Source organism: Carassius gibelio, chromosome A8, assembly GCF_023724105.1.
Source record: "Carassius gibelio isolate Cgi1373 ecotype wild population from Czech Republic chromosome A8, carGib1.2-hapl.c, whole genome shotgun sequence".
NCBI lineage: Eukaryota > Metazoa > Chordata > Actinopteri > Cypriniformes > Cyprinidae > Carassius > Carassius gibelio.
The window spans coordinates 11,200,417-11,226,821 of NC_068378.1; the positions used below are offsets into that span (position 1 = coordinate 11,200,417).

Here is a 26,405-nt window from a genome sequence, read left to right on the forward strand (position 1 = left end):
GACAGCGGCACCCGCCGTCACCTCGGGTGATTCGACAGCGGCACCATTGCCTCGGGGGCTCATGAGCGGCACCCGCCGCCGCCTCCTCGAGGACTTGTCGGCAGCAACCGTGGACGAGTGAGTTGGAAACTCATGAGCGGACTCATGAGCGGCACCCACCGCCTCCTTGGGGGACTCGTGAGCGGCACCTGTCGCCTCTTCGGGGGGCTTGTGAGTGGCACCCACTGCCACCTTGGGGGACTCGACAGCGGCATCCACCACCTCGCGGGGAATATCCTGGGTCGGCACCACCACTCTGACGGCTGAGCCAGGTTCACGTAGTCCTCCAGCATCTCGTCGGGGTGCCAGTATGGCATGAAAGATTTAAAGGGCTTGGCCAGTCCTCCCCAGAAGAAGACCATAATACAGGTCTTCTCTGTCGCCGACAACCGAAGTCCCAGGCATAGTCTTCGATGCATCGATCTCCCTGGCGGACATCGAGGAACCTCCCTGCTGGACCCATGTTTGCTGCATGGATTCTGTCATGGCGCGGTAGGGACGGCGCCGTGGAAAGAAACAAGGTCAGGGTCCAGATGTAGGGAAGATTCACTTTAATAAGAATGAAACAAAAAGGCCAACACGGCAAAAACAAAACAGTATCTTGAAGCCACGAGTATCTGGAGGCTACGAGTTAGTATCTGGAGGCCACGAGTTAGTATCTTGAGGCCACGAGTTAGTATCTGGAGGCTACGAGTTAGTATCTTGAGGCCACGAGTTAGTATCTGGAGGCCACGAGTTAGTATCTTGAGGCCACGAGTTAGTATCTGGAGGCCACGAGTTAGTATCTTGAGGCCACGAGATATTATTATTTTTTTTTTTGACAAAGTGGGACCAGAGGGGCTCCATATCAATGTCAGTTAATAAAAAATAAAAAAAACCTACAGTATAAACCATTACAAATTATGTGATGCTTTCAATGTGTTTTTTTATGTTTTTCTTTTTTTTTTTCAAAAGATGATTGAAATAAATGTATTATTATATGAACTAAATTACTTGAAGTCTACATAAAAAGAACATAATGCAAATTGTATACAACAATGAAAAAAATAAACCTAGTATATAGAAACCTGAAATAACCTGATGTAGGCAACCTGATGTAACTGTGTCACAAGGTGACGATCTTTAGGGGCGGAACCAAAATTCGGGAAGTTTGGTTCCGCCCGGAAGTGTTTCCCGGACCGGAAAAACAGAACACCGGAACTTCCGGTAGCACCGTAAGAGGGAAAATCAGGGAATTCGATGCACCTGTGCCTAGTTAGGGACAGCGGTTGGTGATTGGAGGATACGCTGGACAAGGCAGTACTTAAGGCCAAGTTATTTCACAGTCTGGGAGCTCTTTCTGGTGTGTGTGAAGCACTGTGTCGTGCCCGTCTTGGTGCGCTGCTGGTGGCTGTCTAACTCTCTCTCTCCCTCAGGCTGGAATTGTATGATTGTGAAGACATCGCGAACCTTAAAGGTTGAGAAGTGAACGGATTATACGGCGAATTGAGACGACGTGCAAAAGGGGATTGGAAGCGGCATTGATGTGAGTACTAAGAGCAAGCCGAAAGTGCCCTGTATATTGACCTGGCGTTGTGTAGATCTCTCCAGGAGGAGGAGGGCGGCCCTACCCCTAATATAGCGTGGTGGGAGAGCCGAAGGAATACTTATTGAAGTAGTCACAACGATGACATCACTAGCTAGGCCGCATATTCCATCGCCAGATCCGAACCAAGCGAAGTGAAGGAAGACGGGTGTCCTTTTCGTACACTGAGTGTGGTGGGTGAGTCTTCGTGCTGTGAAAACCTATGATTTTGACGTGGTGCTGTATATTGCTGTGGGTTGCTGTGTATTGCCATGTGTCCTGTCAGATAAACCCCCGCCTTCACGCACTTCGTCGCGGGAGGACAAGGAGACTGCTGGTTCTAGCCTAGTTCAGTACAGTATATGTTGTGAGCGTGCTTCAGATCTCCGGAGATAGCACGGTACGCTGTGTTCAGCCCAGAGGTGAGAGCTATTCAAAGCAAACTAACTGTGCTTTGTGTCCAATCTGATACCTGTGGAGAGTGAAGGAAAGAGAGAGTGAGTAACACAAGGAGAAACAGAGGAAACCTGTACTTACAGTACGCTGTGTTCAGCCCAGAGGTGAGAGTCATTCAAAGCAAACTAACTGTGCTATTGTGCCCAAGTTGATACCTGTGGAGAGAAAAGGAGAGAGAGTGAATAACACGAGGAGGAATAGAGCGAACCCTGTACTTACAGTACGTTGTGTCCAGCCCAGAGGTGAAAGCCATCCAAAGCAGAGTAACTGTGTTTTGTGTCCAAGTTGATACCTGTAGAGAGGAGGAGAGAGAGTGGATAACGCGAGGAGAAATAGAGCGAAACCTGTACTTACAGTACGCTGTGTCCAGCCCAGAGGTGAGAGCCATTCAAAGCAAACTAACTGTGCTATTGTGCCCAAGTTGATACCTGTGGAGAGAAAAGGAGAGAGAGTGGGTAACACGAGGAGAGACCGAGGAAACCTGTACTTACGCCGCTGCCTGTGGAGAAAGAGAAAGCGAGTGAGCACCCAAGGAACGAACTGTGTGAACCAGTACTTACTGTGAGCTGCAATCAGCGAAGAGGTGAGAGCAAAACCAAGCCGAATTAACTGTGCCTTTGTGTCCCAGCCGTTGCCTGTGGAGGAAGAGAAAGAGAGTGAGCACCCCGAGAACGAACTGTGTGAACCAGTACTTACCGTGAGTTGTATTCAGCGAAGAGGAGGAAGAAGGAGGGCGCTACGGACACCTAAGACCCTGGCCGGGCCCCGAGTCCCACGCCCCGGATCCCCGTGGCCCCCTTGCTCCCTGACCTCTTCCCGGCCATAGCCCATCTGGAGGGCCGAGTCAGAGTTTAGTTTTAATTGCCCTTTCCCTATTCCCCAAGCTATTTTTAAATATTTAAATAAAGATTGTTTTATCACTTACTTGTTCTCGTGTTGTTTGGCCATTGGGTTGGCTTTGGGGACCTCCTCGAGGTGGAAGTTGAGAAGGGGTGTGGCTTAGTCAAAGCATAGCCCGCCCCTGGGTGTGACAGATTTGGCGTAGTCGGCAGGGTTTCCACCTCGAGTTGAGTAACCAGGGTCGTCCAATGACCGACAACGCGGGGCCTTCAGCCCCACCCCGTGCTATGCCCGTTTTTATGGGGAGCCCCTGGATCCAAAAATATGGGGGGACAGAATCCGAGGTACGATTGTCTGAATGGAAGGCCCAACTAGAGTACCTGGCCGACCTACAGGGCCTTAGTGCAGCCCAGCGGCTTCAATTTGTGTTAAACTCCCTGGATGGAGAAGCGCGGCGAGAGGTGCATGCCGCCCTCGAAGCCGTTAGAGCCAACGCCCAAACCGTGTTCCAGTTCCTCACTGAACAGTATGGTGACCACACCCCCGTAGCTGTCCTTCGCTCCCAGTTCTTCAATTGTAAGCAGGGCCCCCGTCAACCGATTAGAGCTTTCGCCCTGAGGTTGCGAGAGCAATTCGCCCGACTACAGACCCGTCAGGACCACGGGTTGGGAGATGGAGAGACTCTATTGCGGGACCAGTTTCTTCTGGGGCTGAAGGAGGGTCCGGTGAGACAGAGCCTACGTATCCAGTTTCGAAGGGACCCGGGTCTTACGTTCGAAGATCTGAAGAAAGAGGCACTGGCCCTGGAAGGTGATGAGACTGAGGTGAGTGGTCCCCCAGTGTGTGCGGCCGTCAGTGAAGTAGCACCAGCACAACCCGGAGGCCCTGACTGGAAGCAAGCACTGAAGGCTGAACTTTTGAAAGATGTCCGCGATCAGATGTCTGAACTGTCTAAAGCCCTCGTAGGAGAATTGCGCCAAGGACGGGCGCGGGAGGAACCACGGCCGGCGCCCCGAGACCGAGTGTACTCAGAGGGAGGCCGAGAGCCGTTAAGGCGCCCGAACCACTTTAATCGGCCCCGTTTTGAATGGGACGAGCAAGGGCGACCCATCTGCAACCGCTGTGGCAAACCAGGTCACTATAGCCGCCAGTGTGGGCCCCGCAGGGCGTCAGAAGGGGGTTTTTAGGTCGGCCGGCCACTGTGGGTCGTGTGGCCGGGACTCCTCGAGAAGACCCTGGAAGAGGATATGGCTCTAGGAGCCAGATGATTGGGCGTAGCCCCGTGGCGAAGGTGAGAGTGTGCGGCAAGGAGATTCAATGCCTGGTAGACACAGGCTCCCAAGTGACGTTATTTGCTGAGAGTTTATCCGAAGAAGTGTTTGGGAAACAAGGGGCACCAGGGGCGGAGTCCCCCTGGCTTACTCTGAAGGGCGCAAACGGCCTCGACATCCCATATATTGGCTACCGATTGACGGACCTAGAGGTTCACGGAGTGATGGTCCCCCAGAAAGGTGTGATTATCGTGCAAGACCATTGTCTGGGTGCACATCGAGCCCTGTTGGGCATGAATGTCCTCGCTGATTGCTGGGAAGAGCTATTTCGGGCTAGGCCCATATCGAAGATACCACCTGCAGAGAGGCCCAAGTGGGAGTGTGTGGTAGCTGACTGTCGAAGGGTGCAAATGAGCCAAGTCCGCAGAGAACAGGAAGAGGTAGGAAGAGTGATGTGTCGTTTTGCTTTGTCTGTCCCCGCAAAAAGTGAGGCTGTTGTGTGGGCGCGAGTGCCGCCCCGAAGAGCGGGCCCAGAAGAGTGGGTGCTGGTGGAGCCCCATGTGGATTGTCCACAAGTGGAAGTGGCACGAGGACTAGCGACGGTCCGGCGGGGGAGAGTCCCCGTGAGGATACGGAATGTACACCCATACGCGGTGCAACTACATCGGCACCAACGATTAGCCCGTCTGACAACGGTTACACCCCACCAAGTAAGGGAAGAGAGGGATATTAGTTTTCGTCAGGTGTGCCCCACTGTCATCGAGGTGGCCCTGACACAAGTAGACACCCCATGGGGTGGTATGGAGAGGAGTGTGCCGAGCCACCTGGCGGGTGAGTCATTACAAGGGGAGGATTTAGAACAAGCACAGACACAGAAGTTACAGGCCCTCCTTCGCAGATGGCAGCATGTGTTCGCCACCCACGATGAAGACTACGGATGCACCCAGGTGGTACAACATCATATACCTACCGGGGATGCAGGGCCCAGCCGGGAGAGGTATCGCCCAATTCCGCCCACTTTGTATACCGAGGTACGTACACTCCTGCAAGGCATGCTGAAGCAAGGAGTTGTCAGGGAAAGCAGCAGCCCGTGGGCGGCCCCCATAGTGCTGGTGCAAAAGAAGACGGGGGCTTGGAGATTCTGCGTGGACTACCGTAAGCTGAACCTCGTGACTAAGAAAGACGCTTTCCCTTTGCCGCGGATCGAAGATTCGCTTGCCAGCCTCACGCAGTCGGCATGGTACTCTACCCTAGATTTGGCCAGTGGCTACTGGCAGGTGCAGGTGGCCGAAGCAGACCGGGAGAAGACTGCCTTTACAACCCCGTTTGGACTATTTGAATGGGACCGGATGCCTTTCGGGCTCTGTAACGCTCCGGCCACCTTCCAGCGGCTGATGCAGCGGTGCTTGGGAGGTCAGTTAATGGAGTCAGTATTAGTTTACCTGGATGATGTGATTGTCTACTCCCCAGATTTTGATTCACACCTGAGGCACCTCGAGGAAGTCTTTCGGGCCATGGAGAAGTACGGATTGAAACTACAGCCCAATAAGTGTCACTTACTACGGAGAGAAGTCAACTTTCTGGGCCACGTGGTCAGTGCGGCTGGAGTGTCCGTAGATCCTGGAAAGGTATTGGCCGTGAAAGACTGGAAGGCCCCGAGGACAGTGAGGCAAGTGCGATCCTTTTTAGGATTTGTGGGATACTATAGGCGTTTCATAAAGGACTTTTCAAAAATTGCTAAACCCCTTAATCAGTTGCTGGTTGGCACAGGTCGTAACCGGGGCCGGGGGTCGCCCAACGTAGACTGGGATGCAAATTGTGAGTCGGCGTTCCAGACATTGAAGCAGGAGCTGCTACAGGCCCCTATCTTGGCATACGCAGATTTCACAAAACCATTCCTTCTGTATACAGATGCCAGCAATCTCGGGCTGGGAGCGGTGTTGGCTCAACGGCAGGACGGAGTCGAGAGGGTCATCGCGTACGCCAGCCGGAGCCTCCACCCAGCCGAGAGGAACGATGCGAACTATAGTTCTTTCAAATTGGAGCTGCTGGCATTGAAGTGGGCCCTAAGTGAGAAATTTAAAGACTACCTCTGGGGTGCCAAGGTGACGATCATGACAGACAATAACCCATTAGTACACTTACAGACGGCGAAGCTGGGAGCCGTGGAGCAGCGGTGGGTGGCCCAACTGGCCAACTTTGACTATCAACTACAGTACCGACCAGGGCGTGAACACACGAACGCGGACGTCCTCTCAAGGCTGCCCGAAGCGGAAAGCCCCGGAGGGGCCAGCCCGGAGGAGGGCTATATGGTAGGAGCAGTAGAGGCACCAGGCAGCAGACAAGAGGCCGTGCCTGAGAACTGGGGATGGGATCCCCGTCGGTGGAGGGAGAGACAGGCCAGGGATCAAGATGTGCGGCTGGTAAGAGAATGGCTGGAACAGGGCCGACGGCTGACGCCAGCGGAGAGGTTAGCCCAGACGGATACTGGGAGGAGGCTGCTGGGGCAATGGGACAGGCTGGAGCTGAGAGATGGCGTTCTGTGCAGAAGGGTCAGTGGCCCGAAGTTGGGCGAAGAAGTACGCCAGATCGTGGTACCCGCAGATGAGGTAACGGCATTAGTTTCGGCGTACCACAACCAGTTGGGGCACCAGGGACAGGAGAGGACCGTGTCCCTGCTTAGGAGATTCTTCTTTTGGCCCGGGCTAGAGGCATCGGTGCACGCCCTAATTCAAGCTTGCCCGAGATGCATATTGTTTAAGTCCAGACGGGAGGTCCGAGCGCCAATGGTACCCATCCATGCGAAGGCCCCCCTTCATATCATGGCTATGGACTTCTTGACACTGGGCCGACCACGAGATCGCTACCAGAACATCTTGGTAATAACGGATTTGTTCACAAAGTACGCTTGGGCTATCCCCACCCTCGACCAGACTGCAACCACCACCGCTACAGTTTTATGGCGGGCCGTCTTCCAGACGTTCGGATGCCCGGAGTTTCTGCACTCCGATCAAGGAGCCAACTTTGAGTCCAGGGTAATTAGAGAACTATGCCAGTTGTACGGTTGCACGAAAACTCACACCACTTCGTATCATCCTCAGGGGAACGGCGGCTGTGAGAGATTCAATCAGACCCTATTGGGGCTGCTGGGGACCTTGGACCAACAACGGCAGGACGATTGGGTGAGTGCATTGCCAAACCTCCTACAGGCCTATAACAACAGTATACATAGTACTACGGGTTACGCCCCCACGTACCTGATGTTTGGCAGACACATACGAATGCCTACTGACCTGGTCCTAGGAGTGACAGCCGACCAAGAGGAAGCAAGTGTAACTGAGTGGGTGGGGCGCCATCACCAGCGCTTGCATTTCGCCTACGAGCAGGTGTCGAAAAGGATACAGACGGCAGGAGAGAAAAGTAAGCGGTTGTATGATCGGACTGCTAGAGAAGCCCCTCTACTGCCAGGAGAGAGGGTGTTGGTGAGAGATAATCGGCGGCAGGGGAAGGGGAAACTGAGTGACCGTTGGGAGGCCACCCCTTATGTAGTCTGCCGGCAGCAGAGGCCGGGACAGCCGGTCTATACCATCCGGCCAGAAGGGAAGTCAGGCCCCGACCGTGTGGTGCACCGGAACATGATTCGCCCATGCCCTAACTACCCTGAAGCCGTGGAAGAAGTCCCCACGGAACCTGTACCAGCGGCCCCCTGGATTGAAGGTTGGGCTGTGGTACCAGGGAGACCCGTGGTGGCACCACCCCCGATCGCCCCGAGAGAACCAGAAGCAGCCCCTGAACAAGCTGAGCCCGATTCACCAGTGAGACGATCCCAGCGAGAGAACCGAGGCCGACCCCCTGCCCGCTATGGTGAGTGGACAGCCCGAGGACGTTCTAGGGACTAGAACGGATTGGCGGGGGAGGATGTCACAAGGTGACGATCTTTAGGGGCGGAACCAAAATTCGGGAAGTTTGGTTCCGCCCGGAAGTGTTTCCGCCCGGACCGGAAAAACAGAACACCGGAACTTCCGGTAGCGCCGTAAGAGGGAAAATCAGGGAATTCGATGCACCTGTGCCTAGTTAGGGACAGCGGTTGGTGATTGGAGGATACGCTGGACAAGGCAGTACTTAAGGCCAAGTTATTTCACAGTCTGGGAGCTCTTTCTGGTGTGTGTGAAGCACTGTGTCGTGCCCGTCTTGGTGCGCTGCTGGTGGCTGTCTAACTCTCTCTCTCCCTCAGGCTGGAATTGTATGATTGTGAAGACATCGCGAACCTTAAAGGTTGAGAAGTGAACGGATTATACGGCGAATTGAGACGACGTGCAAAAGGGGATTGGAAGCGGCATTGATGTGAGTACTAAGAGCAAGCCGAAAGTGCCCTGTATATTGACCTGGCGTTGTGTAGATCTCTCCAGGAGGAGGAGGGCGGCCCTACCCCTAATATAGCGTGGTGGGAGAGCCGAAGGAATACTTATTGAAGTAGTCACAACGACGACATCACTAGCTAGGCCGCATATTCCATCGCCAGATCCGAACCAAGCGAAGTGAAGGAAGACGGGTGTCCTTTTCGTACACTGAGTGTGGTGGGTGAGTCTTCGTGCTGTGAAAACCTATAATTTTGACGTGGTGCTGTATATTGCTGTGGGTTGCTGTGTATTGCCGTGTGTCCTGTCAGATAAACCCCCGCCTTCACGCACTTCGTCGCGGGAGGACAAGGAGACTGCTGGTTCTAGCCTAGTTCAGTACAGTATATGTTGTGAGCGTGCTTCAGATCTCCGGAGATAGCACGGTACGCTGTGTTCAGCCCAGAGGTGAGAGCTATTCAAAGCAAACTAACTGTGCTTTGTGTCCAATCTGATACCTGTGGAGAGAAAAGGAAAGAGAGAGTGAGTAACGCAAGGAGAAACAGAGGAAACCTGTACGTACAGTACGCTGTGTCCAGCCCAGAGGTGAGAGCCATTCAAAGCAAACTAACTGTGCTATTGTGCCCAAGTTGATACCTGTGGAGAGAAAAGGAAAGAGAGAGTGAGTAACGCAAGGAGAAACAGAGGAAACCTGTACGTACAGTACGCTGTGTCCAGCCCAGAGGTGAGAGCCATTCAAAGCAAACTAACTGTGCTATTGTGCCCAAGTTGATACCTGTGGAGAGTGAAGGAAAGAGAGAGTGAGTAACACAAGGAGGAATAGAGCGAACCCTGTACTTACAGTACGTTGTGTCCAGCCCAGAGGTGAAAGCCATCCAAAGCAGAGTAACTGTGTTTTGTGTCCAAGTTGATACCTGTAGAGAGGAGGAGAGAGAGTGGATAACGCGAGGAGAAATAGAGCGAAACCTGTACTTACAGTACGCTGTGTCCAGCCCAGAGGTGAGAGCCATTCAAAGCAAACTAACTGTGCTATTGTGCCCAAGTTGATACCTGTGGAGAGAAAAGGAGAGAGAGTGGGTAACACGAGGAGAGACCGAGGAAACCTGTACTTACGCCGCTGCCTGTGGAGAAAGAGAAAGCGAGTGAGCACCCAAGGAACGAACTGTGTGAACCAGTACTTACTGTGAGCTGCAATCAGCGAAGAGGTGAGAGCAAAACCAAGCCGAATTAACTGTGCCTTTGTGTCCCAGCCGTTGCCTGTGGAGGAAGAGAAAGAGAGTGAGCACCCCGAGAACGAACTGTGTGAACCAGTACTTACCGTGAGTTGTATTCAGCGAAGAGGAGGAAGAAGGAGGGCGCTACGGACACCTAAGACCCTGGCCGGGCCCCGAGTCCCACGCCCCGGATCCCCGTGGCCCCCTTGCTCCCTGACCTCTTCCCGGCCATAGCCCATCTGGAGGGCCGAGTCAGAGTTTAGTTTTAATTGCCCTTTCCCTATTCCCCAAGCTATTTTTAAATATTTAAATAAAGATTGTTTTATCACTTACTTGTTCTCGTGTTGTTTGGCCATTGGGTTGGCTTTGGGGACCTCCTCGAGGTGGAAGTTGAGAAGGGGTGTGGCTTAGTCAAAGCATAGCCCGCCCCTGGGTGTGACAACTGTTCGCTTTTTTTTCCCTTTTAGCTTATCCCAACTGCCTTTATCTTCTTGTCTTTAGCTAAATTTTGGTACTTCTACAACAGGAGCGATTCTACAATGGGTTGCATTTGAGAGCTATTCAGTTAGAAAAAAAGAGTAAATGAAGTAGTAGCCTATAAGGTGATATATGATATGACACACAGACATTTAAAACATGGGTTTCTCAGTTTTTTTGTTTCAATCTATGAACTGAAGACTCTGGAACTGCATTTGTAAGTCCAGATCAGCGAAAGAAAGAGGAGAAAACAGTTAGCAAAACATGCAGTGTATTGATTAATGTCAATGATTAAGCAATATTTTTTCTGATTCAAATACATTTTATTCAGTTTATATTTTCAAAAGCTTCTTGGGAAAAAAAAATACATTCATTTTATAGGCACAAAAGTCATTCCAAATATATATCCTCTGCTCGGCTTTTATTTGTTAGATATGCTGGAGAAAACAAGTCTGACCACCAGATGTCGCTAATGCGCACTGTGTTAAAAGCTTCGAGTATTTAACCTTTTTTTTTTTTTTGGCACAATTTGATGAAAGCCTCAAACGGTTCAGAAAGCCTCAGTTTCCTATCACTACCAAAAACAGGAAAAAAGATATTACTAAATTTAAACAGACACCCACTTCCCTACAACTTCCTGCACGTTTGAATGTGAAGTTAGCAACAACAATGAGAACTGATGGCAAAGCTCTGTTGCTATAATACACAACTATGGAACGTAACAGTACATAAATGATACAATATATGGGATCAGGAAAAAATATTTTTAAAGATCCCTGTGCCGCATTCTATATTCACACACACAGTACCCAAAACTGTGTTAAATACTTAATTTAATCTAGCAAATTTAAAGAATACTGACGTATATAAACACGGTAAAGCAGAGAACACAAAGAGCTCGCTAACATTACAGCAGCACTGTTTGCAAAAAATAAAAAACAGAGACTCACATGTCACGGGGTGACGAAAGAGAAGCGGAACTAAGTCCCGCCGGAATTTTGTGTTCCCCTCGGGACGGTGTCGCGGTAACACCGGTCCACTTCCGGGTTGCGCCCGATGTCACAATAACAACGCTAATGACCGATTGACATCTGGTGTGGGGAGTTTGATGTGGCGATCTGTGAGAGGATTATGGAGGCGGAGTAGCCACATAAAAAGAGAAGTGCAGAGACCATACAGGGTTGATTTCTTTTTGGTCGTTCGTTCTCCCGGCTATTCTTCCTGGTTGGCTTGCCCCCGTGTGTGGTTCTTCTCTTTGGATATGCTCCCCTAGGAGAGGTGAATTCCTGGGACGTTTGGGCTGGCGTGTGGAGGTGTTTGAGGACTATTGTGGGGTTTCGGCTATCTGGCTGTGCAACAGATATATCAGCGATCGAGTGGAGATATTCAGGACAGAAAGAGTGTGAGTTCTGGAAAGCAAGTGAAGACCAGACCGCGCCATCGCTATCGGAGGGAAGTTAAGAGACCTGATCTGGGATTTCGATCAATTGTATACATCTGGACTGGGAGTGATAACGTGTGAAGGGGACGGAGTCATCGTTGGGTGAGTGCTGGCTCTATTTGCACTAAGAGTGGGTGTGCCGTGTCTGAAGTGGTGTGTTTGCACAATAAATCGTTTGAAGTGAAGTTACAGAGTGTGGGGAAGATATATAGAGTTAATGCCGGACGCTCACCACCCCGAGAGCCCACCACCGTCACCGTAATCCACACCCAGGCACTCAACTGAAGCATCTCCCAGCCGTAAGCCCCATTGCTTATTCAAGAACACATACTTGCTGTTGATTACTTACTCTGCTGTGCAGATCGCAGGATCCTCTGGGCCGAACGCCGCATGTGATGTCCCTATGAAAAGAGGTGGACACAAGAATTATTCCTTTCCCGGTCACAACCGAAGCCTCTCCCAGCCGTAAGCCCCACTACTTATTCAAGGACACATACTTACTGTTGATTACTTACTCCGCTGTGCAGATCGCAGGATTCCCTGGGCCGAATGCTGCATGTGATGTCCCTGTAGAAGGAGGTGGACACGAGAATTATTCCTTTTCCCGGTCTCGACCGAAACATCCACGAGCTCTACTTACCCGGATACCCCCCCTCACTCCGGGACGGGTGACAGACTATCCTGGCTCTTGCTGGCCCCGTACAGGCACGAACTGCTGACGACTCCACGCCTTCCCGGCGTCCGAGGTCTGGCTCCGTTCTGGTCGGGAGACACGGAAGGAACACTGAACTTTTAAATTGCTTTTAACCAAATAAAACCTTGTTCATTTTTTTTTATACTCTCGTCCGTCTGGTTCTTCTGGTACGCTCCCCGAGGTGATCCTGGGTTTCAGGGGTGGGTGCAGTCCAGCTTGGCCCCCCCGACCTGTGACACACACACACACAAAACTTTTTACAATCACACAGGACAATACAATACGAATTGTCATGTTAAAAATGAAACCGTGGTTCAGAACAACACGCACAAATCATGGAAAGATAAAAAGAAAACATTTTCATTCTGCTACAACTAAGGCTCAAGCTAATTTTTGTTTGGTCTGGTTTCAGAGTTGGACTACTACACTGAATAATGCTTTAGACAGTACATGTCTTCACAATGGAGTAATGCGGTGTTAAACATGTGGAAAAGAAACAAACACTATTCAACATAGACTAGAACCCAAAACTCTAATGTAACTGTGAGCTAGTTTCACATCATGTAGATTATCTCAGTAATGAAATCTCGGCTCACCTGCATTTTCTGGTGAAATGAAATATGGTGACAGCTGAAATGGGGGCCGATGCTAACCCTATTTTTCAGGCCTCAAGGTTTGGTGAAATATATGTTATAAAATTTTAAAAACGATAAACTAGTGTGAATACTGGTAAAGTGGGACACTTTCTGATAATTTATATTCTGCATACTTTTTTATTATGATCCAAATGTCTTAGCCACTCATATGATACTATTCTAAATAACTTAGGAGCTCTACTATACTATAGACAATAAAAAAGAAAGAAACATTAAAAAAAGGATGGATGACTCTTCCTCAAACACACAATGACCCCAAACCACATTTTTCAAGGCGCTACTGTCAAACTGGGACACCTTTATTGGAAAACTGGGACACTTAAAACACATTCAGTTGTTATTCAAGTGTAGGCCTTATAAATTAAATACACAATAACAATATAAACAACAATATAAACAACAATAATAATATAAACATCACATTTTTTAAGAAGGGGTGCAGGTAAAGCAAATTCAACCCACCCCCTCCCTCGCCAACCCACAAGATTTTATATTGGGTTAAATTTATTTCATACAAATAAAAAAATAATAATAATAACCTTCATTAACAGAGAGAGCTGAGATTTTTTTTATATCTTAAGTAACCCGCTCTGTCTAGTCTGTCGGTCTCTGTGTCCTCTATGCTTCGCGATTTTTCTGTGCATGAGAAAATGGATGTGTGGCGTGAAAGCGTGTGAAAAGTGTTAATTGCATGTGTCTCACGTTGAATGCGTGAGAGCTGGCATAGTTTAAGTCAGTCTTTGTTGAAATATCTAGCTAAATAACTAAATGTATGAGGTTTTTACATATAAAAAGGTAACTCAATTCCTCCATTAGAATGACTTGAATGGCTGTCCCAGTTTGCCAGTAATACCCTGTCCCAATTTAACAATATGCTATTGGCAAACTGGGACAGTCAAAATCGCATAAAAAACCCCAAGAAGATTAATATGAATGTGATTTTTAAAAATTCTGATTCACCATTACATCCTATAACAAATATGTAACAATTATAAATGATCCATGAGTTGTTTTACTTTTATAACCTTAACATTATTTACCGCAGAATGATATGTCATTTTACTTACCATCACGATTCACTGCAGGTTGTTGAATATGATGTGCCACACCCCGGAAGTGATGTCATAGCCACATAATTTTTTTTTATTTTTTATCACATACTTGCTACTGATGAGCTCAGTGTTGATTTTTAGTAAAAAAAAAAAAAAAAAACATATCCATGTAAAGATATAAATTATTAAGCTTAACTGTCCCACTTTACCCATTGTCCCACTTTACCAGTATTCACACTATATCAAATGTTCTTAAAAATTAAAACGTCGGACATGACAACTTTGTAAACATGTAATAACTAATATTTTAAACTAGATAAATGTTTAGATATTTTGTGAAAACAATAAAGATATACTACTATTTCATGGGGGCCCATGCTGTCGAAGACCGTAATTTCACACTGTGTTGTTTTAATAAAAGTAGATAAATTATAAAGACAGTCATGACAACATGCAGTTCGTCGTTTGTGTTTCCTGAATCAAACCTTTTAGTCTGACGAATACCTAAAACGTCTAAAACGTGTGCTTGTGCAGACCATCTAAAACGGACTAAAACATGTCCCTTTCAATTAATTCTTTCTACATGTCATCTCTGGTTTATTTAACAGTGTTATGTTTAGAGACACAGAGAAAGGGAATAGTTCCTGTGGCATTCTTGACTTTTAATGTCTAACTTTAAGTGTAATAGACGGGTTTGTATTGTATGGCAGAACTCATTTTCAAGTCGAGGTAGTGGCTATTATGTGTCTTTGTGACACAGGTAGACCAGAAAAGGCTCTAAAGTGCTTCACAATCTCAGTTTAAACACTCTCTTGACAATAATTTAATCATCTTGTACTCTATTTTGTTCATGTTTTTGCCTGTTTGACCAAACTCTGAGAATAGTCTTTATCTAAAAAACAATGAAAACGTTACACGGCTGGTGGGCCAGATCAACATTAAAAGTTTTCACAATAGTTTAGAAGAGAGGATTTCACTATTAGGTATTTGTTATTCTGATACATATTTCTGTTGTGGAAACATATTTCCTGTATAAAAGAGTACGTCTATAACCTATTCAAGGGCGTTTAGTGCAATCTTATGGATCTTAAACATAATCACATTACAACAAGGTGACATAGTCCCTCTAGCAAATCTGCCAAAAAATGGACAAAGCAGAAAAATCTTAGCACACGGTAGATGCTAATGCTTCTGACCGAAGGGGAGTACACATAAGCCTACTCTTTAATGTCAAGCGGAAATGTTTAAACAAACGAGTACAACAAATAAAAATGTGAACATCGTCATCAGCTATATGAACAAGAGTTCTAGATGTAGGGGCGATATTTTTATTCTGTAGTTATGCTGTAAAAATTCTTATGAACAGGCACTGTATGTTTGTCCACAGTCAGAGAAAACTCTTCATCAGAAAAATCGAGCATTGCGTTAGTTCAGTCAGGTCACGTGAGTCACGCTTGCATCAGCTGACAGTCAGCTGTTCCTGACGTGTACCAGTCCAGTCTTGACGCCTATCACCTGCGGTCTATTTAAATTCCCATTATTCAGTGTCTCTCCATCGCATTGCTGCTTGCAATTAACTCCCTCCTCCAACCCCAACTCCACCAACTGAATCTGTAATCTGATCTAATTTGTTCTTTCTTTACAGTGTCTTCATTGGAAGCAGTCTCCATGACATTTTGTTTACAACTCATGTAATTGAGAATTGTAATTTATGTATGCTTATGGTTCTGTTCTGTACCCCAGGGGGGTTTGTCTTGCTGCTTTCCCCGCTCTGTCCAAGCATGGCTGCTTGGACAGGCGTGTGGAGTGTTGCCCAGAATATAACCATACCGCCAACACTAACTGTATGCAATTATAATTGTCATTAAATAAACTTGACGGAAGTGGTCCTGATTGAACTGCAAAACAATGTGTAAACAGATCAGTCAACTATTTTTTTCTTAAATGAATAGGATGTGCTCACCCTGCTCTCTTTCCCATGAAAGAATTAGCATGAACTTACAGGAGTCTTGAAACAAAAACGGCCAAACAAACAAAATGTGAATGGTTTCATCTGCTATCTGAAAAAGATGACTTAATTTAGTGGACTAATAAAAATACCATTTACAAATCAACATAAAACAATTTTTAACAATTGTATTCAGAATTTTATATGCATTGTAAACATTTGTTTTCTTGCTATACTCTCTTTCTTAGTGATTTGGTCACTTGAAAAAGCTAAAGGTTATGGATCAAATGTATCTACACAAGAGTGTGGGAACTTTAACATGCTCCAACTTAAACGAGTTTGCAGCTTTCAGTGGAACCGTTTGATTTGTTTTGGTTGTAATAGTTTTAAGTGTAAAACAGCTAGACTTAATTTTTGTGTTGATGCTTCATGTGATCACACTTTTTGGACAGACACAAAGTTGCACTAAAAGAAATATCTTGAAAAGAAAAACTGTAACTTAATATCTTAATTTTCATTTATTCCTATTATGATACCACACAAAGATCACCTAAAAACGTACAGTCCAACAAACAAATTGTGAACGGCCATCCAAAATCTTGGTATGGGTAAATCTAGTTGCGTAAGAAAAATGTCATTTACAAAACATTGTGATTTTTAGATCTGAAACACCCTTGACATAATCTTTTGACAAGCAGAAATAGTCAAATAGTCAAAGAGTTTTCTACTCGTTTGAGAAAAGCACTTGGGTGCATAAATTATATGAAAAAACAATGCTGGTCATCAGGTTATTTAAATTTTTTTTAAGACAATAGACAGTATGCCTTGCTTTAGTGACACACAATGTGTAATGTTTGGTTATTTAAACATTTTTTAAGACAATTGACAGTATGCCTTGCTTTAGTGACACACAATGTGTAATCTTTTAAACGTGTTTAAAATGGTAAGTGTAATTATTTTACTGAGTTTAAGCTAAATGTATATTTGTTCATTTACAGTACACACACTATCTACAGGCTGTATTAAAATGAAAACATTTCTTAAAAAACAACAAAAAGTAAAAACTTTTTTTAAATCACTGCTTGTGGTTTTGTCTTGTCATGTCATGTACTTTGATTTATTTTAAGCAATATTGTTCAGCATCATGTTACGGATCACTAAGGAGACAGAGGAGTAACAGATGAAGGTGTTTTATTTAAAGAAACAAGCAGAGGAGCAGGCAGTGAGGAGTGGATGGGCGTTGGGATCCGTGCCGGGAAGGTAGTGACTTCGAGAAGGGTAGGTGAACCACACACACGCACTTGAGGGGAATCGGTATCTTTGGAGGCAATCCTTAGAGAGAAGGTAGAAGAGGAGTTGGTCCTAATAGTAAGCATACAGGAATGATATTGTCGCTAACGTGACCGGACGATGGCTGGGTGTGTGGCTTATATGGTGCAGCGCTGATGATTGGATGATGAGAAGCAGGTGGTGATGACTAGTACTCAGGTGAGGGTGTGCGCTGTGATTGTGTGGAGGTGGAACCTGGCGTGTTTGTAACAGTACACCCTCCCCAGGGCCCGCTCCTGAGGGCCGGGGACCCCGACGACGTGGTGGGCGTCCTCTTCCCCTGGGAGCTGGTCGGTTGGGGTGAATGGAGTGGAAGGTATCCAGCAAGGCGGGATCCAAGATGTCTTTGCGTGGGACCCAGGAACGTTCCTCTGGACCATATCCTTCCCAGTCCACTAGGTATTCCAGCTGCCCACCACGCGGCCGGGAGTCCAGGATGTCCTTGACCGAATAGGCTGCGCCGTCATCTAGGAGGAGAGGAGGGGGGGCTTCTGTCTCGCCAGGTTCTGTGGAGGGAGAAACAGAGGGATGGTGAGGTTTCAGGAGTGATAGATGAAATGTGGGGTGAATCCGGTACTCAGGGGGAAGCTGGAGTTTATAGGTGACCGGATTGATCTGCTGGGTGATGGTGAATGGGCCAATGGATCTGGGACTAAGCTTGCGGCAGGGTAGACGCAGGCAGATGTCCCGGGTAGACAGCCAGACCTTCTGATAATTGTAATTGATGATGAGCCGCGTCCCAGACCCTCTCGCTCTCCCGGAACCAGTAGTCGACTGCAGGAACATCAGAGGGCTCTCCTGACCAGGGGAATAGAGGTGGCTGGTAGCCGAGTACGCACTGGAAGGGTTTGAGTCCAGTGGTGGATTGACGGAGGGAGTTCTGTGCGTACTCGGCCCACCCCAGGAATTGGTTCCAGGAGTTCTGGTGGCCATGACAGAAGATACGGAGGAAGCGTCCGATCTCCTGGACCTTCCTCTCCGTCTGCCCGTTTGACTGTGGGTGAAAGCCGGAGGACAGGCTGATGGCCACACCTAGGAGGGAGTGAAACGCTCTCCATACCCGGGAGATGAACTGGGGGCCCCGATCCTACACGATGTCTTCTGGGATGCCGAAGTACCTGAAGACATGGTTAAACATCAGTTCTGCCATTTCCATGGCAGTGGGGAGGCCCTTCAGAGGAAGAAGACGACAAGCTTTAGAAAATCTATCCACAATTACTAGAATACATGTGTTATTGTCAGAGGGTGGAAGGTCCGTGATGAAATCCACCCCTAGGTGTGACCACGGGCGATTGGGAACGGACAGAGGATGGAGTTTGCCAGATGGTAGATGGCGAGGACTCTTGGACATGGCGCAGCTGGTACATCTACTCACATACCTTCTGACATCCGAGGCCATGTTGGGCCACCAGAAGCATTCCCATAGCAACGAGAGGGTTTCATTGAGTAGATGAGTGGAGTGCGCTGTGTCCTGGGGATATACTGGTCTCCTGGTGGGCAACCCGGTGGGGTGTTGTTAGGAGCTTCGGCAGGAGGAAGAGTCTCGACTGACCAGGTGATAGGGGCGACTATGACTTTGTCCTGGAGGATGGGTTCAGGGTTTTCTGACCTTTTTTCGGGTGCGTAACATCTGGATAGAGCATCGGCCTTTAGGTTTTTTGTCCCTGGGTGGTAGGAGATGGAGAATTGGAAGCGGGTGAAGAATGACGCCCAGCGGGCCTGTCTGGGGTTGAGTCTCTTGGCTGCTCTAAGGTACTCCAGGTTCTTGTGGTCAGTGAGAACTTGAAACGGATGTTTGGCTCCCTCCAGCCAATGTCTCCACTCCTCCAGGGCAAGCTTGATGGCGAGTAGCTCCCTATTCCCGATGTCATAGTTAACCTCCGCTGGGTTGAGTTTCCTGGAGAAGAAGGCAAATGGATGGAGGCGGATGGGAGTCCCCTGCTGCTGTGAAAGGACCGCTCCCACTCTGGTGGTTGAGGCGTCCACTTCCACTATGAATGGCAGTTCGGGGTTTGGATACTCGAAGAGTGGGGTGGTTGTGAAGGCTCGCTTTAGGGCCTGGAAGGCTTCGGTGGCGGCAGGAGTCCAAGACAGGGATTTGGGCTTCTGGTGAAGGAGGTTGGTTAGAGGGCTGGTGATAGTACTACAATTCTGAATGAATCATCTATAAAAGTTGGCGAAGCCAAAGAATCGCTGCAGATGACTGGGTGCGTGTGTGTGGCTTATATGGTGCAGCGCTGATGAGTGGTTGATGAGGAGAAGGTCGTGATGACTAGTACTCAGGTGAGGGTGTGCGCTGTGATTGTGTGGAAGTGGAACCTGGCGTGTTTGTAACACATCATGGCCAACCATTATTGTTTTATTGTGCTTCATGAACTGACCTAAAGCATGATTCTGTGCATATAATATGAGGTGGATGTTGTAAAGCCATTAACACAAGCACATAGATGATACTCGCATCCACTATCAGTTAGACCCCACAACCTCCTTCAAAGTCAGAAGTAAATTCAAGCAGAACTGAACCGTTTAGAGGCTTGAGATGGTCACGTGTCTGGATATCATCCCACCACCAAATAAACCACAAAACACAATAAACCACAAAACACAAACATGAAAGCCAAAGGCACAGACAACCTCCTTTTCAGAGGTGGATGTAGAGCAGTCATAGCCACACTGTAGGTGTCTAGGTATCAACATATACCATATAGATCAAACAAACATTGATCCTGTCAAGATGTCAATACAGTCACTTTTACTCAGCCATTTTTTTCCAGGAAGAACCCAAACACCTCATGATTGGAAGTGAGTAACAGGCCAGGAAGGAACTCCACAGAAACCCCCACAGCTCTGGTTACAGACACAACCATCATATATCCAGTAATAAACACAACACAAGTCAAATTTGAGACATGTTTGATCTTTTCATTTACACACACCTCTGTCATATCAATCAAGGGTGACAGGACCCAGTGACATGGCAACCACTGTGACAGACAGGCCATATAGTCATAAATCAATCCAAAATTACCATGTACACTTTTGACATATGACTACCTGTCAGTCAAAGCTGACTGTACGCACATAAATCAGGCCATAAATCAGGGTCATAAATCATCCGATTGGAGACTAAGGATATGATAGTACTACTGACAGTTAACAGAAACTAATATTTGGCTTTCAACGGTAAAGTAAACTTCTAGACACCACACGTTAACATTAGTAACTGGCTATGCTAGTTTAAGTGAGGGCTAACAAGGGATTAAAAGTTAGATTATTGGTCAAAATTAAAGCCAATTGAAGTAGCCTTGAAGCACATAGAGGCGTAAGTACAGCACTTATTAACTTATACACAATCTTTTTTGTTGTTGTTGTTCAAAGTGCTATATAAATAAAGGTGACTTGACTTATTTAATGTCATATTAATCATATTAACTCATATTAATAGTCAATTAATAACAGATTTTTGGTAAAAAAAAAAAACCCTAAAACTATTTCTAACCTATTACTTAAATATTTTACATTTACCACTTTTTTTTAAAACTTACTCTAACATGCATATTTATTGGTCTTTAGGTAACCAAGCGCTTTTGTTACCTGGGGTCTTCAAACTTCACATACAGGTAAGAAAAACTTCAGAATAGATACAATTACATCTATAATTATTCCAAGGTAAGTAAAACATAGGTAAAATCTTAAACAGTTGTGTGGGCTCCATACAATTACATTTCTGATGAAGGTTTTTTGTACCGAACACCAATAGAAGGCAGATATGATCAGCTTTCTGTCTCCTTCTCCTACTACTGTACTAATAGAAGCCTGATTCATATTGATGAATACAGCCTATTGTACAGTTAAATCTGAAATGTTGTGAGATGCTGGTGATAGTGTGAGATTTTGTACAGTACAGTGGTGTATGTATAGTAGGATCTTTTACAGCAATTGAATGGTTGAAATACAGAGGTTCTCAGATTTGTGTTACTGTCATCTGGCAGTGAATTTTGATCAGATTTTGCTTGTTGACAGGATCCGTCTGCCTATGTGGAGGAAAGGAGAGAAGTGGAACTGAGATGCCTGATTGAGTACATAGGGGAGAGAAAGGCAGACCTCATCAGTGTTCACCACGTATGTATTGGGCTTAAAGCTACTTGTCTATTTTTCTGTCTACATGTATTAATATTGTGATGATATGGGGTAATAAGTTTGTAATAATGTATCCTTTGAACCAGAAAAGACAATACTCATGCTACAGTAAATCATGATAGGATAATAACCCACACTCTATGGCATTGTCATGGTAGACTTTTTTTAGACTCTTTTTTATCTTTTCTTTTTTATTATTACTGACTGTTAACGTTATGCTGTTGTTGGCAGATATTGAAATAGATAAATACACAAGCCCTTCCCTCAGCTTACCTTGACTTACTAGACTCTGCATTTGACACTGTAGAAGATGGGGATGAACTTTTTGCCAAATTCTTAAACACCCTACAAGATTCTGGTTAGAAGCCATCACTATACTTACAGCGGTTGCAGACAGTCCTTACAAAGGGAATAAAGCGAGGCGGTGTTTCTTCTAAAGAAGCTGAAAAGCAGCTGCTTAAACAGTTTTGTTGAGGTTGCTGGGACAATATGTTGATTACAGGCCTCCAATTTAATCACGGAACTGCAGAGCCAATTCACAAAAATAATGTGAAACAGAATCGTCAAGGAAGTGCAAATGGAATGAAGAATGAATCTTCCCACAAACCCTTTTCAAAGGGTCCACCTCACACAGCATCTAAGAGGGCACTGGACAGACCGAGGCCTGGCTATTGTTTCCATTGTGGTGAGGACGGTCACATTGCTTTGGCATGTAATGACGAGGTGAACCCTTCACTTGTAGCAAGCAAGAGGAGGCAGTTAAGGGAAAGACAACAATTATGGGACAGCCAGTACAGTTCTGATTCTTTAAACGAGAAGTTTAAATACAAAGTCCTGCTTTGTTCATATACCGAAAGGGCTGATTGGTGCCAAGTGCACAGCACAAGTGTGTGTTGAGGGAAAAGGTTGCCACTGTCTTCTTGATACTGGGTCTCAAGTGACCACAATTTCTCAGTCTTTCCATGAACAGAATTTCCCAGACTTGAGCATAAATTCCCTGGACAATCTTCTGGAAGTGGAGGCTGCAAAAGGCCTAACCGTTGAGTACTTGGGATATGTGGAGGTGAACATATCCTTTCCTAAAGACATTCTGGGATTAGAAGTTGAGGTGACAACTCTTGCATTAGTTATTCCAGACACAGGCACCACTACTCAGCCCAATGTATTAATAGGCACAAATACTCTGGATTAGGCCTATGAGAAATACTTTGACTCCAACCTTTCAAATTCTGAACCACTGCTGTATGGGTATAGAGCAGATTTAAAGACAATTGAAGAATGGAAGAAGAGAATTGTTAAGAAGCTGTCTGCAATGCCTGAAGTATTCGCATTACACAACCTTGATTTTGGCCAAACAAACAAAGTAAAGCATTGCATAAAACTCCACAATGAGACTCCTTTCAAGCCAAAAGCAAGACCAATACACCCAAATTACTTGGAGACTGTCCGAAGACATTTGGAGAAGTTACTTGAAACTGGGGTAATCCGTGAATCTGAATCTTCATTTTCCACGCCCATTTTGGTAGTTAGGAAGAAGAATGGGGACGTCAGGCTCTGTATTGACTACAGAAAGCTGAATCTACAGACAATAAAAGATGCCTATGCCTTACCAAACCTAGAAGAAAGCTTCTCAGCACTCAGAGGCTCCAAATGGTTTTCTGTTTTAGATCTCAAGTCTGGCTATTATCAAATAGAGATGGAGGAATCAGACAAACATAAGACAGCCTTTTTGTGCCCACTAGGATTTTTTGAGTTCAATTTGATTTCAATTTTGTGGTAGATGGACTGCAGAACTGATGGACTGTCAAAAAGCCTTCGAGACACTGATCAACAAGCTGACAATTGCCACAGTGCTGGGTTTTGCTGACCCAGGTCTAACGTATGTAATACATACAGATGCAAGCACCAATCTATTGGGAGCGGCACTCTACCAAAAGCAGGATGGTAACATGCGTGTAATCGCCTTTGCAAGTTGTGGCTTAACAAAGAGTGAAGCTCGTTATCCTGCTCACAAGCTTGAATTTTAAGCCCTCAAGTGGGCTGTCACAGAAAAATTTTGTCACTATCTCTATGGCAATACTTTCACTGTGGTCACGGATAGCAATCCTTTAACATACCTGTTAACATCCACCAAACTTGATGCAACAGGCTATCGATGGTTATCTGCCCTTGCAACTTTTTCTCTTAAGCTCCAGTATCAACCAGGAAAGTGTAACCTGGATGCTGATGGTCTTTTCAAGGCATCCTCATGATGGCCTGATGAATGACTATGTATCTTTGAAGGAGCAGGAACTTATTCACCAGTTTGCTTTGCACCACCTACCTGAGGTTGAGAACTCTGATTTGGTTTCCCAAGATGTAATTCTAGCCATTTGTGACAAACATCTGGTATGCCAAACTTTGGATGGTGAAAGTGTTCCTCTGGTTGAGTCCCTGTCAATGTTTTCAGAAGCTGTACCAGAGAGTTTTGAATATTGTGATGGGTTTCCTGTTGTTCCTAGTGTGTCTGAAGATGAGCTAAAGGAAAAATAGAGAGCAGACCCTGCAATACGAGAAGTTATACATCAGTTAGAATCTGGAGACTCTTCGCCTCCAACAGTGAGAAAAGAGTTACCAGAGTTACCATTTCTGTTGCGTGAATGGAAGAAGTTAGAGCTGAAGAATTGGATTCTTCATAGAAAGAGAACGATTGGTGAAGAAATTCTGTATCTGTATCAGATGGTCCTTCCAGATGAGTTCAGAAATGTGGTTCTGAATAGTCTACATGATGGGACATCTAGGATTAGATCAAACCCTGGATCTTGCCAGAACTTGGTTCTATTGGCCCAAAATGGCAAATGACATTGGACACAAGATAAATACTTGCAGTTGATGTGTGTGTGTCACAAAGTTTTGCCAGAAAGAGCTGCTCCATTAGTTAACATCCAAGTCTCCAGACCACTCTAATTAGTCTGTATGGACTTCCTTTCGTTGGAGCCTGATTCAAGCAAAACACAAAGGCCATCCTGGTGATTAACGATTTCTTCACAAAATATGCGGTAGCCATTCCTACTCAAAACCAGAAAGCCAGGACTGTAGCAAAGTTTCTCTGGGAAAAGTTCATTGTTCACTATGGTATTCCTGAAAGATTGCACAGTGATCAAGGCCCAGATTTTGAATCCAAAACTATTAAAGAGCTTTGTGAAATTTCTGGGATTCATAAGTTTCGAACTACACCATATCACCCTAGAGGAAATCCTGTTGAACAGTTTAACCGTACACTCTTAAGCATGCTTGGCACCCTTAAGGACCATGAAAAGAGACCTTAGCGTGATTTTGTCATGCCAGTTGTACATGCCTACACTTGTACAAAGCATGAAACAACTGGAATTACATCATATGAATTGATGTTTGGGCATCAGCCTAGATTGCCAGTAGACCTTGCCTTCAATGTACCTGTGAGACAGAGTCATCAAAAATCTCATTCTGAGTATGTCCAAACTCTCAAAACACATCTTCAGGAGAGTTACCAGTTAGCTAGTAGGAATGGTGCCAAAACACCTGACAGAAACAAGCAGAGATATCACAAAAGAGTATCAGAATCTGTTGTGGAGATTGGTGATTGTGTCCTGGTCAGAAATGTGAAGTTGAGAGGTAAACACAAACTGGCAGATAAGTGGGAGTCTGTGGTGTATATCGTTGTAAGTCGTACTGGGGAACTCCCTGTCTACTCTGTCAAACTTGAAAATAAAGACGGTCCCTTACGAACTTTACACAGAGACCTCCTGTTGCCCTGTGTTTTTTTTTTTTTTTTTTGTCACCTGTTGAAGAGAGTCACCCTCAGTCTAAAATTTGCAAACGGCCAGCAACGCAACAAAACCCAGAGGTAAACAACCAAGGAGATTAAGAGAGTTATCTGAGCAATGATGATGATGAGGAATGGTTGACACACATTGCTGGACAACCTCAAATGACAGACACCATGAAATTCCTACAGAAGTTGTCACGCTGTCTTGTCTCTGTTTCCCTGGGTGTCCACTAGTGGGCTCACTTCCCCTTAGGCACATCACCGTAGGCACTAGAATTCCTCTAATCTTGTCCTGTCATCACAGTAATTGCACGCCTGTTAATTGCACCAGGTGCAGTCACTTTATTGTCATTAGCCTCCCTATAAATACCAGTCTTTTCCTGTTGTTTGTATGGAGTCCTTACCCTTCGTGTATCCAGCATTCTCGTTCCCTGATATTCTTCCTGTTCTGCTCGTCCTCCGAGTCCTCTCGTTTTCCGAGTTCCCTTTCCTGTCCCTTTCCTTTGTTTGTTTATTTTGGACTGTCTTTTTGTCTTTGACCTTGGAATGTTTTTGACTACGATTTGGATTACCCATCAATAAAGAAATCTGCGATTGGATCTCTCTCTCTCTCTGTATCTAACTGGTACACGTTCGTCACAGAAGTATGATGTGATGAGACATCCAAAGGACCCACCTCTTGCTCCTACTGACTCTGCAGAATCAATTCCTATCCATCTAGGAGATAATCTTAATGACACATCTTGTAATGCACAATCTGACAATTTACCTGAGGTAGCAAACGTACAACAAAGAGAATACTTACCTGCTGAGCAACCTGAAAATAAAAATGTAAGAAAAGTTAGTAATTTACCTGAACTGAGTCCAGAACAACAACAGCAACTTTCATCTGAAATCTGTATGGAGACACAATCATAGCAAACATAACCGATCCTCTGGTCAACACCAGTGCAGTTCAACCCAATGAATCAAATTAACCTGAGGAAGAAATAAAGATGAAAATCAGATACATTTTCCAAGAAGATCTCAAAGAGTTAAAGAGAAAGAAAAATGTTTACTTACCCTGAGTTGGGAAATCCTTTAGTTACAATCATTCAATCCTTATTCCAAGGTTTGAATCTGGCCTTCACAAACTCACT

General features: G+C 46.0%; 1 protein-coding gene and 1 long non-coding RNA gene across 2 annotated transcripts in view; one reads left to right on the forward strand and one right to left on the reverse strand.

The window, feature by feature from the left end:
* The window catches only part of LOC128018438 (globoside alpha-1,3-N-acetylgalactosaminyltransferase 1-like), a 113,360-nt gene that overhangs the window by 62,001 nt on the left and 24,954 nt on the right, over positions 1 to 26,405 (reverse strand). The gene's annotated exons all lie outside the window — the stretch shown is intronic.
* LOC128018443 (uncharacterized) lies at positions 2,075 to 10,074 on the forward strand. Its single transcript, XR_008184874.1, has 2 exons — positions 2,075 to 2,642; positions 9,393 to 10,074. It is a non-coding gene; the product is annotated as an uncharacterized LOC128018443 (long non-coding RNA).